Source organism: Neomonachus schauinslandi, chromosome 11 (assembly GCF_002201575.2).
Source record: "Neomonachus schauinslandi chromosome 11, ASM220157v2, whole genome shotgun sequence".
NCBI lineage: Eukaryota > Metazoa > Chordata > Mammalia > Carnivora > Phocidae > Neomonachus > Neomonachus schauinslandi.
Genome location: NC_058413.1, coordinates 40,066,053 through 40,086,581, shown reverse-complemented (window position 1 = coordinate 40,086,581; position 20,529 = coordinate 40,066,053). Strand labels below are relative to the sequence as shown.

Here is a 20,529-nt window from a genome sequence, read left to right as displayed (position 1 = left end):
CCCCTGCTTGTGCTCTCTCTCTCTCTGACAAATAAATAAATAAAATCTTAAAAAAAAATGTGGAAGATGTATTTACAGTTTAGTGTTTTCCAGTGTTGGGATGTGGTATTGTCTCCTGATCTGACACTAATATTGATTATTAATGTTACATAGCCAATATACAATAATATTTCCCATGTTCTTCAAATTGAAATTCAGTGCTCCTACATCACCTCTTGAATATTCTTACTCTAGTGCTTTTGCTCTTCAATCTATCCATCGGAACAGAACATGATTATTTTCCTTACATTTGCCTCTGCCATTAAATCTTCATTAGAGGCAGAATCACAACATTCTAAGACTTTGATGATGATAAGGGAGATAGCTTAAGATTTTGACTTAAAGAAAATGGACAAGTGTTTCTAACTGAATCTTAAAAAGGTTTGAGGCATTGTTAAGTATGTCCATGAGAAGTGTGTAGGAGCAAAGTTTACTGGTCTTGAAGTCCAAAGACTTGAATTATAGTCCTAGTTCAGCCACTAAGGTAAGAATGGCTAACATTTATTGAGCACTTAGTATGTGCCAGTCACTTTTCTACTAATTGTTATGCTGTAAGGAGGAGGGTACAATTATCATCCCCATTTTACAGACAAAGAAACCAAGGCACAAAGCGCTTAAGTAACTTGGAGTTGGTATGGTAAACTGAATCCGGTTTTGCAACGTAGGCAGTCTGGCTCCAAACTGGTGCAGTTAGTTACTACCCGCCTTTATTTCCTGGTAAATAGAAGCAACCATGATTAACATACATGCAGCAGGTTCTGTACTGGTTTTCTGCAATGTTTTACTCATCTAATCTTCACTAACAACTCTGAGATAGATACCATTTTTTGCAAGCTAGAAAACTTGTTTTGGGCGGTACTATTACTTGGCAGACATGCTTTGGAATCAGCTTCGAGGGTCCAAAAGCTTCTCTAACCCTCGAACCACGTATATCTTTGAGCCTGTTTTCCCACCTTTAAAGTGAGGGGGAGTGGAGTAATGCCTCAGTTCTAGGAGCGGAGGCTGTGGAGAAAAGAGATAATGTGCGCAGAAGGGTGTGAGAGATGGGAGAAGGGGTAGTAAAAAGCAATCAAGCTCGGTGGCTGAGGGCCCTGCATGCACCACCACGGCTGGTGAGGATGCGAATACCAGAAAAGATTCCCGCTAGGAGGAGGCCGGGGGTGTTCCCCCGAGCGAGGCCTATAGGCGAAAATGGGCCTGGCAGCCTATCTCTGACCGGTCTGGGCGCTGCCGGCGCAGGCCAGCGGCCAAGGGGAGGGCGATCCCTGGGGCTTTGTCCCGATCCCGGGACAGCACCTCACCCGCCCAAATTCCTGCTTCGCAGGCTTCTCCATGAAAGCTAGAGAGGGAAGGGGCGCGGCTTCCCCGCCCGCCTCGCAGAGCGCCACGTCCCTCTTGGCTTCAGCTCCCCCAGGCTCCTTCGAGTTCCTGTTCCACACCGCCCGCCTCTCAGCCAGCGGGCGCGGCCTCGTCTCCACCCCCGCCAATCGGCAACTTCCGCGATCCTAATCGGACCAATCAGAGGCTGTCGGAGGGGCGGGGGCTGTCGCCAAGGCAGCGAAGAGGCGGGAGCGCGCGGTCAACAGAGGTCCAGAGCAAAGACGCGGGCGGGGGGCTGGAGAGACAGGTTTATGTACTGCGTGCATTCAGCAGGCGGAGCCTCGAGCGCCGAGACCCGGCTTGGTAAGGCCGGGGGCCCGAGGTGGGTGCGGATCAGCGCGGCGGGAGGCTGGAGCGGGTCCTGAGATAGGGCTCAGGGCTTCGCCTGCCCTACCCTGCAGTGAGAATGGCGGGGGAAACCGCACAGTGGGCGGGCACCGGTGGAGGGGCGCTTCCAGTTGCAACCCGAGGCGTGGGGTCCCTTTTTCCACTCCACTCGCAGCAGGGCACTCAAGCTTTCTTTGGGGTAGCTGAAGGTGGTAGGCTCTTGGCCGGGAGCAGGCGTGGGTGAGTGCAGGACCGAGACCCCGACAGGGTCCAGCCTCGCCTTGGCAGGTCGATGGGCGAAGGAGGTGCCCACTGAGAAGGGGGGTGTACCCACGTTCCCTGCTGATGCACATCACCCCCGGAGCGGTCAAGCAAAACTAGGCCGGCGAATCCTGCTCTTCTGCCGGTCTGTTAACCCCGCAACCCTTGACACTTAGAGAAAGTTCGTGTCAGCTGTGGTATTGTTTTCCCTTAAGTGAGAAATAATTGCTGTGAGATGAGCTCTTTCTGTTTCGGAGATAGTACTTTCTTGTTGCACTTCCTAAATGGTAACTCCGCGAACAAATGTAGTTATTGTTGTGGTCGGTGCTGGCAGTTGGTCTTGGGTGGCAATTATTTTACAATATCCAGATTTTTTTTTTTTAAGATTTTATTTATTTGTCAGAGAGAGAGAGCACAAGCAGGGAGAGCGGCAGGCAGAGGGAGAGGGAGAAGCAGGTTCCCGCTGAGCAGAGAGCCGGACATGGGGCTCGATCCTACGACCCTGGGATCATGACCTGAACCGTCGGCAGTCGCTTGATGGACTGAGCCACCCAGGCGTCCCACAATATCCGGATATTTTATAATATCGAGACAGAGACAGGAACAGGGAGAGAGGGAAAGGAGGAGGGAGAAAATATGAACATGACCCTTGAACCATTATTCTGAGTTTTGGGAGACAGAACCTCTTGAGATTCTCCAGAGTGTCCACTAAACTCCTAAATTGGATAATATACATTTACACAATTGAATAAGTAAGTGCTCCCATCTAAGCCTTTTATTAATGCTATTAAATTCATGGATGAATATGAACATCAAACCACTTACTATTCTCTTGGCTAAAAAAGGGGGAAGGAGGTTAAATGCAAATATTTCTGATAGTCAATTCTGTCTGAAGGAGATTCTGGACTTTCTCTAAAGAATCGGAAAAAAAATGCTGGGACAGTTGCTTTAAGGAATTTATTAAAAGTAGAATGGTTAATAGAGGAACTGATGCAAATATTTCTGATAGTTTGAAGGAGATTCTGGACTTGCCCTGTAAGAATTGAAAGAATTGAGGAAACATTTGCTTTAAGGAATTAGTTAAAAGTTGAATGACTATAGGTATAATCGATTTGGATCCTATAACCTATAGATTCTTTTATGATTTATTTAAATTTTTGTTTCTTAGGGCCTTCCCTGGTGAATTCTGTTGAATAGTTAGGCAATATCTACATTTTTGCATCTTGTCCCTCATAGATATTATCTCAGGATTCATCTTGATTGAAGTTGAATGCAAGTTCTTGTTTCATAAAACTTGATCAGCAAGTTCAATAAATGCTGAACAAATGTCTCAACAAATGTTCCTCAGTTAATAGGGCCCAAAATTTAAAAAAAAAAAAAGGAAATTTAGAATGAGAAATCTCAAATACTATTACTCTTGTGATTGGGGTGAACATGGAAACTCTTGTTTCTCATCTTGTTCTCTAAACTCTCCATGATCCGGTCTAACTTGCTAGTGAAAAATTCATTTCCGCCTCCTTGTGGTTACTAGTGCTGTTCTCTTCCAACAGTCTTAATATACCCATCTTGCATGGCCTAAGTCCCTGCTCTGTTCACCTTAATCTGCCCATCGGTACTTACTGTTCAACTTTTGCCAAGTTGGTTTGTGCCCTGTAAATACCAGTTAAAACGAAATGCACAATGAAAACAATGAGGGTACCTTTCAAAACACTAGTTATTAATCATGGTTGCTAATATAGACTATCAGCATAATCAATACCAGTGTCTGTTTGGGGATATGTTGTATATCTCTATAGATATATCTAATTAATTTTGTTATTTAGAATAATATTTAAGTTGCTTTCTACTTTCTAAGGGTCCTTTTGATGAATGAGGAAAATACGCTTTTAAGTATTGGGTAGCTGGAGGAATCAAATATAGGATTTTAACATGCATTGAAAGTAATCCCTGAAGTGGATAATCTTTTAAGTATCGTGAGTAATTGAGTTGACTGTATTTGGTATGATAGATGATTAACTCTTTCTAAATATCTGAAGGTCTAATACTCCGGTTTCTCTTCAAAACACATAAATCTTTCGCCTTTTACTAAATATCTGAAAGTCTAGAAGGGGGGACATTTGTTATTTTTACGTTGGATATGTGCAATTAGCTTATAGACTTTAAAAAACAGACTCCTAACAATTTCAAATAATTTATTTAAGGAAAAAATCTCAATCACTTATTGATTTTCAATCCAAAGTTAAAAAAAAACATGAAATGGTGAAAATTATTCCTGATTAGAATTTGATGGCCAGATTCCAATCCTGGCTCTGTCAAATAGTTTTGGCGAGGTCAGTTAGCTTCCTTATGCTTTATAACCTTTTGTAAAAGTTGGGTCTGAACCAAACCACCTCTGAGATCATTTCTGGTCCCAGAATTCTGTTTTAAAAATTTTAAAGCAACCTAGTGGAAATTGAGATAGCAGTTGTATGCTTTTATTTTTGGCAGAGCTTTTTAAAACATTTTTTTAAATTATTTTTTTTTTAATTTGGCAGAGCTTTTTGGCATATTGTATTTTAGTTATCCAAAGTACAGTATATATGAATAATGGAGACATTGTAATTTTAAATTTTTTTAAAAAGATTTTATTTATTTATTTGACAGAGAGAGCAAGAGAGCACAACCAGGGGAGCAGGAGAAGGAGAGGGAGAAACAGGCTCCCCGCTGAGCAGGGAACCTGATGCAGGGCTCGATCCCAGGACCCCGTGATCATGACCTGAGCCAAAGGCAGACGCTTAACCACCTGAGCCACCCAGGCGCCCGAGACATTGTAATTTTAATACATTTGTTTATTGAGTGACACAGATGAGAAACAGTATCTGCTTTCATTAAGTAAGTCTATTATCAAGGATACTGTAACCAATTAAGATTGAAAAAAGAAAGGCAATATGATGGTGTCCTTGGTTGGTGTCCTTTTCTACAGATAAGAGCATCAAAGACATTAATATCTATACTAATGTCTTGATACAGCTCAGCTGGTCATACATCTGATGCTTTATTTTGAATCTCATTTTCCTTTGGACTCTCATTTAAAAAAATATATTTTTTTAATTAAGTAATCTCTATGCCCTAAGTGGGGCTCGAACTCACAGCCCCGAGATAAAGAGTTGCATGCTCCACTGACTGAGCCAGCCAGGCACCTGAATAGCTATACTAATGTCTTCATTCATGGAAGGGTTGGAGTCCAGCTAAGTTGGTCATACATCTGATACTTTACTTTGAATCTTGCTTTCCTGTGGACTCTCATTTTTTTTTTTTTTTTTTTTTAAAGATTTTATTTATTTATTTGAGACAGAGAGAATGAGAGAGAGCACATGAGAGGGGGGAGGGTCAGAGGGAGAAGCAGACTCCCCGCAGAGCAGGGAGCCCGATGCGGGACTCGATCCCGGGACTCCAGGATCATGACCTGAGCCGAAGGCAGTCGCTTAACCAACTGAGCCACCCAGGCGCCCCTGGACTCTCATTTTTAAGGGGAAAAATGGAGTTGAGTAGCTTTCCTGTGGACTCTCATTTTTAAGTGGAAAAATGGAGTTGAGTACTAGGGTACTGGTGTCCCTCAGAAGCCATTTATTTTTCTCCACCCTGCTCCTTTTCACAGTTAGAATTATGACATTGACAGGAAGAAGAACCAACCCAGGTTTCCTGGCCAAGGGCAGTGCCTTGGAGAAAGAAACCTGGGACTCTTGTTTTAATCCCAGGGAGGAAGAGATTGTATTCCTCTTTTGTTGGATGTATTCTTGTCATTGGCCTACAGCTGCATCAGGACTTTGGCTGTGGCAATGCTCAGAGGAGAGTTCTAATGCAGCCTTGCCAAAAATGACATTTAAAGGTTGTATGTCAAACTGGTATATTGCTCTTTAGGTTTTATAACTTTGCGTGTTTACAGAACAGATTTTTATTACTTTTTATAGCTATTTCATTTTCAAGACACAGAAGGCATTAATATTTACTGAGCATTTATGATTGCCATGCTTTGTGCTAATTACCATGTATTCATTCTTATTTCAGCCAATCAAAAACTTACGAAGAAGTATTAGTTCAGTTTATAGGCAGTTTATAGGCAGAAAATTTGAGAATCAGAGAGGCAAATAGCTTGCCAGTAATTGGGAGTGATAAGGATTCAATCTGTTGTTTATTTTTGACCATGCTGTGTTAATAAAAGTCATATGCCTTTTTTTTACATATAACGTGCATGATCACTCTCCTGCTTAGATGATTTTATGTTAATATACCATAAAAAGAAAGAAATATATGTCTTCTTAAAATCTGAAGATATTTTATTTGCTTATTTTCTTTATAGACTGCTTAGAAATAATTCCTTTTGTTCACCAGTGAGTTTGCACATGAGCCAACTACCTATTTGACAGGTAGTGGGGTTTCAAAAAAGAAAATTTGAGCTATTTTACTTTATTACTGATCTCTGTGACTGAGACTGGGGCCAAGGTTAATTTTTTAAAGTGGTGGTAAGAGTAAAGAAAGATTCTAGTTAAGGATTTTAAGAAAAATTTCAGTTAAGGCTCTAAGGAGAAAACTTAACCTATATCTTGAAGTCTCATTGTTGAGGAAAATAAGCTTTTAGTCTGAATTCTTCTTATTTACAAGGGGAGTGATATGGTAAAGCCTTGGCATCTTAAACCCAAATCTTTGTTTATTGTGGTCTTTGATTCTGTTTATTTAATATTTCTCTCTCCCCTCTCCACTGGATTTTGATATAATTTAGTCTCCTTCCACACTGTAAAAATTTGGTACTTTTTCTATTTATAGGATGTGACAAATATATATACTATCATATGCCATTACCACTGTAATAAGGCTAAATTTATGTTTATATTTAATCTGTTTTTATTTCATTTTTTTTTACATTTAGCACTTGTTGAGTCAGTTTTTAGTGAAAAAGCATTGACCTAGGAGCCAAGACCCACCTCTTCACTAATTTGATATTGTGCAAGTCATCTTACCTCTCTGGATCTCAGTTGCCTGATCTGTAAAAAGGAGATAAAAATTCTTTACTTATCTGAAGGTAAGTGATCAGTTAAGACAGCAAAAAATAAAAACAGATTTAATGATGGCTTAAACACACAATATTTATTTTCTCATGTAAAATAATTTTTTTTAAAAGATTCTACTCATTTATTTGAGAATGAGAGAGAGAGAGAGAGAAAGAGAGAGCACAAGCAGGGTGAGGGGCAGAGAGAGAAGCAGACTCCCCACTGAGCAGGGAGCCCGATGCAGGGCTCGATCCTGGGATCCCAGGATCATGACCTGAGCTGAAGGCAGATGCTTAACTGACTGAGCCACCCAGGTGCCCCTCATGTAAAATAATTCTTGAAGTAGGTTGTCTAGGATAGGTATAGTAGTTTCATAAAGTTATCAGGGACCTAAGCTTTTCCCAGTTCTTTGATCTGCCATTCCTAAGGTGTGGCACTGGTCCTTGTAGTCCAGGATAGCTGCCAGAGTTCTAATCATCACAACCCAGTTCCAGGCAGCAAGGCAAAGACAAAGAGGGATCCTCTTCCTTTAAGGAGACTTCCCCAAACCAAAGCTCAGGTTACCAGGGAAGCAGGGAAATGTAGCTGGATACATAGCTACCCTGAATAAAATTGGGCTTTTGTTACTGAGAAGGAAGGGACGATTTGGATATTGGCAGGAAATCGGAGTCTCTGCCATACTATGGATCATTTTTTCCTCTTTCATCTCTGAGATCTATAAGCTATGATAACCACTTGCAGAAGCTTCTGTAATTGCCACAGAAGAGCTTTGTCTGATCATTGTCTTCAAAATGAATAACTTTAATCTAATAAATTATGTTTCTTTTTTTTTTTACTTTTAGCCTGTGATTCATTATAGAAGCTTTCCTGTCTTATTGAGTATTTGTTCTGGTTATTACTATTATTTTTATTATTGAAATATAACTGACAATGTTATTAGTTGCAGGTATACAACATAGCGATTTATCAGTTTTATATATTACCCAGTGCTCACTCCAATAAGTGTACTTACCATCTCTCACCATACAAAGTTATTACACTATTACTGACTATATTCCCTGTGCTGCACTTTTCATCCCCATGATTATTTATTTTGTAACTAGAAGTTTGTATCTCTTAATTCCTTTCACCTATTTTACCCATCCTTCTACTTCCCTTCCACTTGGCAGCCACCAGTTTGTTCTCTGGATTTATGAATCTGTTTTTGTTTGTTCATTCATTTTGTTTTTTATTATTTATTTATTTTTTTGTTTTTAAAGATTTCATTTTATTATTTATTATTTATTATTATTATTATTTTTAAAGATTTTATTTATTTATTTGACAGAGAGAGACTGAGAGAGGGAACACAACAAGCAGGGGGAGTGGGAGAGGGAGAAGCAGGCTTCCCACTGAGCAGGGAGCCCGATGCGGGGCTCGATCCCAGGACCCTGGGATCATGACCTGAGCCGAAGGCAGACGCTGAACGACTGAGCCCCCAGGCGCCCCTCATTTTATTATTTATTTGAGATAGCGAGAGTGAGAGAGAGGGAGGGAGAGAGAGAGAGACAGAGAGCACGAGCAGGGGGAGGGGCAGAGGGAGAGGGAGAAGCAGACTCTCCACTGAGCAGGGAGCCTGATGTGGGGCTTGATCCCAGGACCCTGGGATCATGACCTGAGCCAAAGGCAGATGCTTAACCGACTGAGCCACCCAGGTGCCCCCATTTTGTTTTTTCGATTCCACATATAAGTGAAATCATACGGGATATGACTTTCTTCATCTGATTTATTTCACTTAGCATAATACCCTCTAGGTATATCCATGTTGTTGCAAACGACAAGATTTTGTTCTTTTTTATGGCTGAGTAACATTCCAGGATATATACCACATTTTCTTTATCTGTTCATCTATCAGTGGACACTGAGGTTGCTTCCATGTCTTCACTGTTGTAAATAATGCTGCAGTAAACAGGGGTGCATATAGTTTTTTCAAATTAGTGTTTTCATTTTCTTTGAATAAATACCCAGCAGTGGAATTACTAGATCACGTGGTATTTCATTTTTAATTTTTTGAGGAACCTTCATGCTGTTTTTCTAGTGATTGTACCAATTTACATTCCCACCAACAGTGCACAAGAGATCCCTTTTCTCTATATTTTGGTTTACACTTGTTATTTCTTATTGATACTAGCTATTCTGATTGGTGTGAGGTGATACGTCAATGTGGTTTTGATTTGTATTTCCCTGATGATGAATGATGTTGAGCATCTTTTCAGGTGTCTGTTGGCCATCTGTCTGTCTTCTTTGGAAAAATGTCTGTTCAGGTCCTGTGCTCTTTTTTGAATCCGATTTGTTTTTTTGCTATCAAGTTGTATGAGTTCTTTATATATTTTGGATATTAACTCCTTATTGGATATATCATTTGCAAATATCTTCTCCCGTTCAGTAGATTGCCTTTTTATTTTGTTGATGGATTCCTTTACTGTGCAAAAGCTTTTTAATTTGATGTAGTCCAAATAGTTTATTTTTGCTTTTGTTTCCCTTGCCAAAGGAGACATATCTAGAAAAATATTTCTAAGGCTGATGTCAAAGAGAAGAGTGCCTGCTTTTTTTTTCCTAGGAATTTTTATGGTTTTAGGTCTCACATATAGATCTTTAATCCATTTTGAATTTATCTTTGTGTATGGTATAAGAAAATGGTCTAGTTTCATTCATTTGCTTATAGCTGTCCAGTTTTACCAAAACCATTTATTGAAGAGACTGTCTTTCCCCCATTGTATATTCTTGTCTCCTTTGTCACAGATTAGTGTTTTTTTTTTTTTTTTAAGAGGGAGAGGGAGTGTGTGCAAGTGGGGGTTAGGGGGAGAGGGAGAGGGAGAGACCCTATTTTTTTTTAATATTTATTTTTTTATTTGAGAGAGAGAGAGAGAACACATGCATACAAGCAGGGGAGGAGAAGAGGGAGAGGGAGAGAGAGAGAGAGAGAGATCTCAAGCAGACTTCCTGCTAAGTGGGGAACCCGATGCAGGGCTTGATGCAGGGCTTGATCTTACAACCCTGAGATCATGCCCTGAGCCTAAACTGAGAGTTGGCTGCTCAACCAACTGAGCCACACAGGCACCCCAGGGAGAGAGAGAATCTTAAGCAGGCTTCACGCTCAGCACAAGCCTCACCTGAGGCTCAGTCTCACAACCCTGAGATCATGACCTGAGCCAAATGAAGAGTTAGACACTTAACTGACTGAGCCACCCAGGCATCCCTGTTGTAGATTAATTGACTGTATAAGCATGGGTTTATTTCTGGGCTCTGTATCCTTTTTTTTTCTTTTCTTTAAATATTTTATTTATTTATTTGAGAGAGAGAGGCAGCATGAGCAGTGGGAAGGGGCAGAGGGAGAGGGAGAAGCAGACTCCCTGCTGAGCAGGGAGCCTGATGAGGGGCTTGAACCCAGGACCCTGAGATCATTACTTAAGCTGAAGGCAGATGCTTAATGGACTGAGCCACCCAGGCACCCCTGGGCTCTCTATTCTGTTCTGCTGATCTATGTGTCTATTTTTGTGCCAATACCATACTGTTTTGATTACTGTAACTTTGTATTATAGCATAAAAATCTGGGATTGTGATACTTTCAGCTTTGTTCTTCTTTCTCAAGATGGCTTTGGCAGGTGCCTGGGTTGCTCAGTTGGTTAAGCATCTGACTCTTGATTTCAGCTCAGGTCATGATCTCAGGGTCCTGGGATTAGCCCTGCATGGGGCTCTGCGCTCAGCGTGGAGTCTGCTTGGGATTCTCCCTCTCCGTCTGCCCCTCGTCCTGCTTGTGCTCTTTCTCTATCTCTTTCTGAATTAAAAAAAAAAAAAAAAAAAAGATTGCTTTGGCTAGTCAAGGTCTTTTATGGGTTTATACAAATTTTAGGATTATGTTCCAGTTTTGTGTAAAGTACTATTGGTATTTTGATAGGGATTGCATTGAATATAGATTGCTTTGGGTAGTATGGACATTTTAACTATATTAATTCTTCTAATCCATAAGCATGGTATATCTTTCCGTTCATGTTATCTTCAATTTCTTTCATCAATGTCTTCTTACAGTTTTCAGAGTTCAATTCTTTTATCTCCTTAGTTAAATTTATTTCTAGGTCTTTTATTCTTTTTAATGCAACTGTAAATGTTTATTATTAAATTTCTCTTTCTGCTACTTTATTCTTTGTGTATAGGAACAACAGATTCCTGTATATTAATTTTGTATCCTGCAGCTTTACTGAATTCATTAATTAGTTCTAACTTTTTTTTGGTGGAGTCTTTAGGGTTTTCTACATATAATGCCATGTTACCTGCAAATAGTTACAGTTTTACTTCTTCCTTGCCAATTTGGATGCCTTTTTTTTTCATTTTCTGTCTGATTGCTTAGAACTTCCACTACTATGTTGACTAAAAGTAGCAAGAGTGAACATACTTTGTCTTGTTCCTAATCTTAGAGGAGAAGCTTTCAGTTTTTCGCCATTGAGTATGATGTTAGCTGAGGGTTTGTTATATCTGTTCTTTATTATATTGAGGTATGTTCCCCCTAAACCCATTTGGTTGAGAATTTTTATCATGAATGGATGTTGAATTTTGTCAAATGCTTTTTTTTGCATCTGTTGAGATGATCGTATGGTTTTTATCTTTCATTTTTTTAACATGGTGTGTCATGTTGGTTGATTTGCAGATATTAAACCATCTTTGCATCCCTGGAATAAACCCCACTTGGTAGTGGTGAATGATCCTTTTAATGTATGGTTGAATTTGATTTGCTAATATTTTGTTGAGGATTTTTGCATCTGTGTTCATTAGGATATTGGTCTGTAGTTTTCTTTTTTTAGGGTGTCTTTGTCTGGCTTTGATATCAGGGTAATGCTGGTCTAATAGAATGAATTTCAAAGTTTTCCTTCCTCTTCTATTTTTTTTTTTACTTTTTTTTTTTTTTTTTAAGATTTTATTTATTTATTTGCCAGAGAGAGAGAGAGAGAGAGCACAAGCAGGGGGAGTGGCAGGCAGAAGGAAAAGCAGGCTTCTTGCTGAGCAAGGAGCCCGATGTGGGACTTGATCCCAGGACTCTGGGATCATGACCTGAGCCAAAGGCAGACACTTAACCATCTGAGCCACCCAGGTGTCCCCCCCCTTTTTTTTTTTAAGATTTATTTATTTACTTTAGAGAGAGAGAAAGAGCAGGGGCAGAGGCAGAGGGAGAGGGATAGAGAGAATCTCAAGCAGACTCCCCACTGAGTGTGGAGCCCGACATGGGGCTTGATCTCACAACTTTGAGATCGTGACCCTGAAATCAAGTGTTGGATGCTTAACCAACTGAACCACCCAGGTACCTGCTTCCTCTTCTATTTTTTAAGAATGGGTATTAACTCTTTTTTATTTTTTTAAAAATTTTTAAAAAGATTTTATTTATTCATTTGTCAGAGAGCGAGCACCTGCAGGGGGAGCGGCAGGCAGAGGGAGAAGCAGGCTCCCTGCTGAGCAGAGAGCCCGATGTGGGACTTGATCCCAGGACCCTGGGATCATGACCTGAGCCAAAATCAAGAGTTGGATGCTTAACTGACTGAGCCACCCAGGCACCCTGGTCTGTTCTGATTTTTTATTTCTTCCTGATTCAGTTTTGGAAGATTGTATGTTTCTAGGACTTTATCAATTTCTTCTAGGTTGTCCAGTTTGTTGGCATATAATTTTTCATCTAGTCTCACAATCTTTTATATTTCTGTTGTGTTGCTTGTTATTTCTCTTCTTTCATCTTTGATCTTATTTATTTGAGTCCTCCCTCTTTTTTTCTTGATGAGTCTGGCTAAAGGTTTATCAATTTGTTAATCTTACCAAAGAACTAGTTCTTGGTTTTGTTGATCTTTCTCCCCACCCCTCAACCCTTTTGTTGTCTATGTCTATTTCATTTATTTCTGCTCTGATCTTTATTATTTCCTTCCTTCTACTAACTTTGGGCTTTGCTTTTCTTTTTCTAATTCCTTTAGAAGTCTGGTTAGTTTTTAAAATTACTCATAAATGCTCAATAGATGTTTCTTGTACAATTTATGGATGTGTTAAAAAGAGCTAACATTAATTGAGCCATTTGCCTTATACAAGGTACTAAAAAGACAGATAAGTTATCCTAATGGTATCATTAGGAAGTAAATTTATGTTGAAAGTATAATACATCTCCTTTTTTTTTTTTTTTAAAGATTTTATTTATTTGACAGACAGAGACACAGTGAGAGAGGGAACACAAGCAGGGGGAGTGGGAGAGGGAGAAGCAGGCTTCCCGCTGAGCAGGGAGCCCGATGCGGGGCTCAATCTCAGGACCCCAGGATCATGACCTGAGCCGAAGGCAGACGCTTAACGACTGAGCCACCCAGGCGCCTACATCTCCTTTTTCTAATTATAATTTTTTTTAATTATGTTATTCACCATCCAGTACATCATTACTTTTTGATGTAGTGTTCCATGATTCATCGTTTGCATATAACACCCAGTGCTCCATGCAGTATGTGCCTTTTCACTACAGATGTAGTGAAAAGAAGGGGCATATGCACCCCAGTGTTCATAGCAGCAATGTCCACAATAGCCAAACTGTGGGAGGAGCCGAGATGCCCTTCAACAGATAAATGGATAAAGAAGATGTGGTCTATATATACAGTGGAATATTACTCAGCCATCAGAAAGGATGAATACCCAACATTTGCATCAACATGGATGGAACTGAAGGAGATTATGCTAAGTGAAATAAGTCAGAGAAAGACAATTATCATAAGGTTTCACTTATTTGTGGAACACAAGGAATAGCATGGAGGACATTAGGAAAAGGAAGGGGAAAATGGAGGGGGAGATATCAAAGGGGGATATGAACCATGAGAGACTATGGACTCCAGGAATCAAACAGGGTTTTAGAGGGGGGTGGGGGATGGGTGAGCACAGTGAAAGTATAATCCATCTCAAGGTACATTTAAGTTCAATATTGTCACATGAGGCCCACTTTTGCCTTCCTTATGTATCTGGGTTTTTTTAACCACTTGTTACCTGTCTTAAAATTTCCTCTTAACTACTAGCCTTTCTTTTTTTTTTTTTTTTTAAAGATTTTATTTATTTGAGAGCGAGAATGAGATAGAGAGAGAGCATGAGAGGGGGAGGGTCAGAGGGAGAAGCAGACTCCCTGCTGAGCAGGGAGCCTGATGCGGGACTCGATCCTGGGACTCCAGGATCATGACCTGAGCCGAAGGCAGTCGCTTAACCAACTGAGCCACCCAGGCGCCCCAACTACTAGCCTTTCCTTAATTTACTTAGATAAATCACTATTTTATTCCTTTCCAGAATTTTCTTTGTAAATATTATGTAAATATACTTTATACTTGTCATGTTAAGTGGTTCAGTTGCCACTGTATCTGTAAAGAAAGTGAACTGAAATAAAGTTTCAAGGAAGAGACTGAAATTCAGGAAATGGAAATTGGGAGGGAGGAGAATCTAGATTCAATCACTCTCTTAGTGATATTACAACCAAGATAAGGAGCAAGTGAAGATTTTATTTCTACAAAGTATGTTTGTGTTTTTGCAAGGTTTGGAATTTTTCCTTGTACTATTTAGGCACAAAGTTCAGTAATTCTTTTGCTAATAGTGCTTCAGTTTCCCTTTTTTTCTGTTCTAGAACCATTTACCCCAAGTAAACAAAATAGTCAAGGGACTTACATGTATAAAAACTCACTATTTTTTCCTTTTTAAATTTTTTATTTTTTTAACAAGTATAATTAACATACCGTGTTCTATTAGTTTCAGATGTATAATATTACGATTCAACAATTCTATGTATTAGTCAGTGTTCATCAATATAAGTGTACTATTAATCCCCTTCACCTATTTTACCCATCCTCCCACCCACCTCCCCTCTGGCAACCACCAGTTTATTCTCTATAGTGAAGGGTCTTTTTTTGTTTGTCTCTTTTTTCTTTTTTTGTTTGCTTTATTTCTTACATTCCACAGAGGGGCGAAATCATATGGTATCTGTCTTTCTCTGACTGACTTATTTCACTTAGCCTTATACCCTCTAGGTCTATCCATGTTGTTGCAAATGGCAAGATTTCATTCTTTCTATGGCTGAGTAATATTCCATGGTGTGTATATTCCATGGTGTGTATATCTCACATCTTTATCCATTCATCAATGGATCAACAACAGTTGGGTGGCTTCCATATCTTAGCTGTTATAAATAATACTGCAGTAAACATAAGGGTGCATGTATCTTTTTGAATTAGTGTTTTCATGTTCTTTGGATAAATACCCAGCAGTGGAATTATAGGATCATATAGTAATTCTGTTTTTAATTTTTTTGAGAAACCACAATACTGTTTTCCACAGTGCCTGCACCAGCTTGCATTCCCACCAATAGTGCATGAGGGTTCCTTTTTCTACACATCCTCGCCAACACTTGTTATTTCTTGTGTTTTTTATTTTAGCCATTCTGCCAGATGTGAGGTAATATCTCATTGTTTTGATTTGCATTTCCCTGATGATCAGTGATATTGAGCATTTTTTCATGTGTCTGTTGGCCATTTCTATGTCTTCTTTGGAAAAATATCTGTTGAGTCCTCTGCCCATTTTTTTTTTTTTTAAAGATTTTATTTATTTGACAGAGAGAGACACAGCGAGAGAGGGAACACAAGCAGGGGGAGTGGGAGAGGGAAAAGCACGCTTCCCGTGGAGCAGGGAGCCCCATGCAGGGCTCGATCCCAGGACCCTGGGATCATGACCTGAGCAGAAGGCAGATGCTTAACTACTGAGCCACCCAGGCACCCCTCCTCTGCCCATTTTTAAATTGGATTATTATTATTATTATTATTTTGGTGTTGAGTTGTGTAAGTTTTTATATATTTTGGATATTAACTCCTTATTGGATACGTCATTTGCAAATATCTTCTCCCATTCAGTAGATTGTCCTTTTATTTTGTTGATGGTTTCCTTCCCTCTGTGAGAATATTTTATGTTGGTACAGTCCCAATAGTTTATTTTTGCTTTTGTTTCCTTTGCCAAAGGAGACATGTAGAAAGATGTTTCTATAACTGATGTTAAAGAGATTACTGCTTTTGTTTTCTTCTAGAAATTTTATGGTTTCAGGTCTCACATATAGGTTTTCAACCCAAAGGTTCCCCTTTCTCTGCATCCTCACCAACACCTGTTGTTTCTTGTGTTGTTAATTTTAGCCATTCTGACAATGAGATGATACTGATTTGTATTTCCCTGATGCCGAATGATGTTGAACATCTTTTCATGTGTCTGTTAGCCATCTGGATGTCTTTTTTGGAAAAGTGTCTATTCCACTGGATTAAAAAAAAATTTTTTTAAGTTTTGTTGATTGTTTCCTTTGCTGTGCTTTTTTTCTTTTGCTTTTTATCTTGATGAAGTCCCAATAGTTCATTTTTGCTTTTGTTTCCCTTGCCTATGGTGATGTGTCTAGTAAGAAGTTGCTATGGCTGAGGTCAAAGATATTTCTGCCTGTGTTCTCCTCTAGGATTTTGATAATTTCCTGTCTCACATTTAGGTCTTCCATCCGTTTTGAATTTATTTTTGTGTATGGTGTAAGAAATGGTCCAGTTTCATTCTTCGGTATGTTGCTGTCCAGTTTTCCCAACACCATTTGTTGAAGAGACTATCTTTTTTCCATTGGGTAGTCTTTCCTGCTTTGTTGAAGATTAGTTGACCTTCTAGTTGTGGGTCTATTTCTGGTTCTCTGTTCTGTTCCATTGATCTATATGTCTGTTTTTGTGCCCTTATCATACTCTGTTGATGACTACAGCTTTGTAGTATAACTTGAAATCTGGAATCTTGATGACTCCCATTTTGTTTCTCTTTTTCAGAACTGCTTTGGCTATTCGGGGTCTTTTGTGGTTCCATACAAATTTTAAGATTGTTTGTTCTAGCTCTGTGAAAAATGTTAGTGATATTTTGATGGGGATTGCATTAAATGTGTAGATTGCTCTGGGTAGTATCAAATTGCAATTGTGTATTTTATAGGCTACCTTCTACAGTAGATTGGGAGGCCTATAAGGATGGGGCCATGTCTTTCTTGTTTTTACCTTTGTATCCAGCATATCTGGTACATAGAAGGTACCTAATAAATACTTGTTAAATTAATAAATACATACAATAGCTTAAGGAAATACACTTCAACTTAAAATGAAGAAGAGTAAAAGAGGAGGGTTGAAAGGCGGAGAAAAAGGTAGATGAAGGAGGAATAGAGAAACAAGAAGAGAAGAAGTAAGTTACTCTCAGTTTTCTGTATTCTTCACCCTTCTTACCCATGACCATTCTTTTTAACCACTAACAGCATCTCTCCCTGCAATCGAAACAGGAAACTTTCTGATACACACACGCGCGCGCGCGCGCACGCACCCCCCCCCCCCCCCCCCCAACCCACAATTTTTTTCTATACTGGTATGAATCAATAGTTTAAAAATCCACCTCTGTGTGAATGGGAATTTTGGTTTGTTGGAGACAGGAGAAGAGAGATAAGCTTCCTTTTAGGACTTGGAAATTTAGGGAAACTATTTTGTATCTACTGAATGGTAGAAGAGGTTTCAGAACTGTGCTTTGTATTTTTGCCTGAGGCTCTGATGCCCTTGGGTGCAATGCTTTCCACGCAGTCTTGAGATCACCTGATTTAAAATTTCAGATCATTTGACTTTAGAGCATAAATTATCTGCCTATCCTGGTTGGATCAGTCTACAGTTTCAGCACAGTTCCACCCAGGGTCTTCTTTGGATCTCTTTTCTTCTTATGGAAGAAGAGGGTGATAAAGGAAAGGAGGCCATTTTTACTGACCAGATATTGGAAGAAAAGTAGGTTAGTTTCCCCATCTTCCCATTACCTCTCCTTATACTTGTCTCTCCTTATTTTGTATGGACATTTGCATATTATCAGGTTTATGAAAATCTGTAAATGTATATCTGACACATTTGACACTATCTTGGTATTTAAAGAAATTTTTGTATCATTACTTTTCTACCTCATGTGTTAGAACATCTTCCACTTCTTTTGTTATGATCACAGTTAATATTCTTGAACCCTTATTAAGAAGTAAATGTTTTAACAGAAAAAAAAAAGACAAACAAAAGAACAGACTCTTAAATATGGAGAACAAACTGGTGGTTATCAGAGGGGAGGTGGGTGGGGAGATGAGTGAAATAAGTAAAAAGGATTAAAAGTACATTTACCATGATGAGCACTGAGTAATACATAGAATTGTTGAATCACTATATTCTACTCCTGAAACTAATATAACATGGTATGTTAATTATACTGGATTAAAAAAAATTTTTTTTAAAAAGAAGTAAATGTTTTAATTCGCTTTAGACTTCAGAGACTTCAGTTAGTTGTCTTAATTACTTTTGGAATAAATACTAAACGATTAGAAAGTATCAGAAGGAAAAAAGTATTTTTTAAATCCTCCACTAATAAAAAACAAACAAACAAAAAGGGAAGAAATAGGAAATAAATATTAAAGAGGCAGAATAAATAGAAAATCTGAAAGAAGATGGTAGATTTAAAACCCAAGATAGGCTATCTCATTGACTCTAAGACTTCACTGATATTAAGACACATCAATACATATCATATAGAAAAAAATACTGGCAATTAAACTGTGACACTATGCTCTGTCACAACTTCATTTTATGTTTATGAAAGTGCATTTTTTAGATTCACATAGACATAGAGATTTTTCTCATATCACTTTGGGCATACATAATGAAATTGGTTAAAGTATTCTTAAGGCTTTTGCATATTCATAGTCTGATTCTTTTGAAACACTTTCTTTTTTTTTTTTAAAGATTTTATTTATTTATTTGAGAGAGAGAGAGAATGAGAGAGAGCACATGAGAGGGGGGAGGGTCAGAGGGAGAAGCAGACTCCCCACTGAGCAGGGAGCCCGATGCGGGACTCGATCCCGGGACTCCAGGATCATGACCTGAGCCGAAGGCAGTCGCCCAACCAACTGAGCCACCCAGGCGCCCTGAAACACTTTCTTGATTCACACTTGTCAACGTCTGTTTTTCTGCACATTGTTCTTTCTGCTATGGAGACTGAGGGTGATTTTCTTCTGGGAAATTCTTCAAGCCCCTTTGCCTGGAATTTCTTCTAAGCCTCTGACACTTTGCAAGCTTTGATACCAGTGCTTCTTAAAGGTGACAAAGGAAAGTTTTCAGATATATCTTCTTTCCTCCACCCGTTCTTCAGTGGTTTGTTGACTGAATCACTGAGGATTGCGGTGGTCTAGACATGGCATCAGGAATAACATCAGGTTGTGTTACTTTTCAGGCATTCTGTTCTTTAAATAATTAGATGCATGGCCTCACAATGTATCAAGAGCCAGACTAATATGCTTAGCAGGTTATGGAGGGCTCTTGGACATTCAAACCCGATTTAGCCAGCCTTCCTTTAGCTCAGCCATCACCCCTCTCCCACCCTTTTATGCATACAATAGCATTTTTTGGGAAATTATTTTGTAGTTTAAAATTTAATATGGCAGCGACTTTCGGCCATAGGTGTCCATGCATAGTGTTACAGTTATAACACTAGGTTACACATAGTGTTACATATGCTACTCTCTAACCCGTTTTTAGGATATCAGTTTTGTTAGCGCCTTTAGCATTGGTATACCATTTTCAGGTATATAAAAGAGCATCGGGTTTGTCAGCATTTTCTATAGACTGACTCAGCTTTGTTTTTTCCTCAAATTTCATGGAAGTCATGCAGCTTCTGTTCAGTATTCATAGCAAGTTTCTGACAAATTGATATTTGTCTTAGCCATGCATGAATCCATCAAATCAGCCTCATATTCCATATAATTAAAAAAAATTCTTGGCGGCATTGTTAGTTTCTACTATCTTCATTTGCATTGTTTGGCTACTCAAGGGTAACCTTACTGCATCTCAGTAACAAAGTATAACAGTTTTGTCTACTTGTGGTGTCTTCCTGTCTAAAGTCAGGTAAAGCATTTAGTTGTTCTTTACAAGAAGGCTTAAGTTGCTGTTATTCCTTTAGTATCAAATATTTGCTTCACTAATATCAGCTGCTTCATTTCTGTGTTTATGCAATAACTCTATTTCCATGCCAAATCATAATTATTTTCGAAGACCTTTAAAAATGGCGATTAATTTATGAGGCACCAACAATGGAAAAACTCAATCCTAAGAAATGGGAGTAAGAATAGCTATGATAAGTTTCATGCACAGACAGTAAAGATAATGTTGCTGGTGCCACTTGGTGAATCATAATTTTAATATTCCATTAGAAAAGCGCTCTTTGATTTCTGAGATGTTAAACTCAGGAAATTGTGCATTTTGGAATTGCTTAAATACATTATTTGATTAAATATAAACAGAGAAAATACTCCAGTTAGAAGACAGAGATCAGGGCGCCTGGGTGGCTCAGTTGGTTAAGCGACTGCCTTCGGCTCAGGTCATGATCCTGGAGTCCCTGGATCGAGTCCCTGCTCGGC

General features: G+C 39.1%; 1 protein-coding gene across 7 annotated transcripts in view; it reads left to right on the top strand.

Moving 5' to 3' along the window:
- The first annotated feature begins 1,579 nt into the window (after positions 1–1,579).
- The window catches only part of NUCB2 (nucleobindin 2), a 45,714-nt gene continuing 26,764 nt past the window's right edge, over positions 1,580–20,529 (top strand). For 3 of the 7 annotated variants that reach the window (XM_021685814.2, XM_021685816.2, XM_021685813.2), the window contains exons 1-2: positions 1,634–1,741; positions 6,914–7,066. The gene's annotated coding sequence lies outside the window, so the exon portion shown is untranslated. Of the gene's footprint in view, positions 1,742–4,788; positions 4,879–6,913; positions 7,067–12,590; positions 12,622–20,529 lie in introns of those variants that run through there. The other 4 variants (XM_021685809.1, XM_021685810.1, XM_021685811.1 and 1 more) reach the window with 4 other exon arrangements.